We start from the raw sequence: 977 nt of genomic DNA, 5'->3' as shown, positions 1-977 counted from the left end.
TGTCAGTGGCGTTCTTGTTGTCAGTTTCTATCCAGATTGTCTGAGTGAATGTCTGGAGGTGTAGGCACCTCGGAATGATTGTGTTAAGCTAGCACTAAGTCCCTCCCCCATCCACCTTTATTCTTTTCTTCACAATAAGGCTTTCAAATAAGTCATGGTTGTACGGCAGTGAAGCATCGGTGTTGAACACTGATGTCATGCTGTCCATGATGGTGATGAGTTGCAAGCGCAGACATCGATCCAAAGTAACACAATGTGGTTTCGTGACTCCTCTCTTCGCCCCGGAGCCTTGTAAACTGGGTTCCTCAGCCAAAGTCTTCGGTAGCTCCACGATTTCTCTTTTTGGATGTGGATAACCGGAAAGTATTTCATCAACTGCATTATATAGGTACATTTCGGAGGAATGCTGCTCACACCAAGGCATATAAGCAATTCTGGTTTGTATTCAACTCTTCATGAGCCTGAACGGTATTGATGGGTTTGCTGCTAGCCATGTCTGGTACATTGAAGGTTTGCGCAACTATTTGCGATCCTAAAACCTGTCATGATTTTTGTGTGCTTATTCTCATACTTACCATATATACTCGTACTGAACTTTTGTATGTACATTTCAGCTCATGTACGCTTGTTCTTAGACAAGTAAAACGTTGCTTATCCTCGAAAACTCGGACTCTGTTCTAACTCGTTCTCGGACTCTTTCTAAACGTCTCAAAACCTCTTCAAATATTCAAACTGACTTCTTTCAATGTCTATGCTTCCGGACATCACAAAAGACTGCATTAGTAACTATTACTCAGGAGACCCCTGAATATGATGTAAGTTGTCTTTCCTGAGTTCACTGTGACTCTCCAATGCAGCACTTCATCTGAGTGAGCCATCACCTGCATCGAAGATCAACAACGCTGTTCTAGCCGGTGCCATGCACTCCTTAACCGAAACATCGAGATAGTCCGCATACGGCCTAACAATGGCTCATA

Source organism: Opisthorchis viverrini (assembly GCF_000715545.1).
Source record: "Opisthorchis viverrini unplaced genomic scaffold opera_v5_89, whole genome shotgun sequence".
Lineage (NCBI taxonomy): Eukaryota > Metazoa > Platyhelminthes > Trematoda > Opisthorchiida > Opisthorchiidae > Opisthorchis > Opisthorchis viverrini.
Note: the sequence above shows the minus strand (reverse complement) of the source record.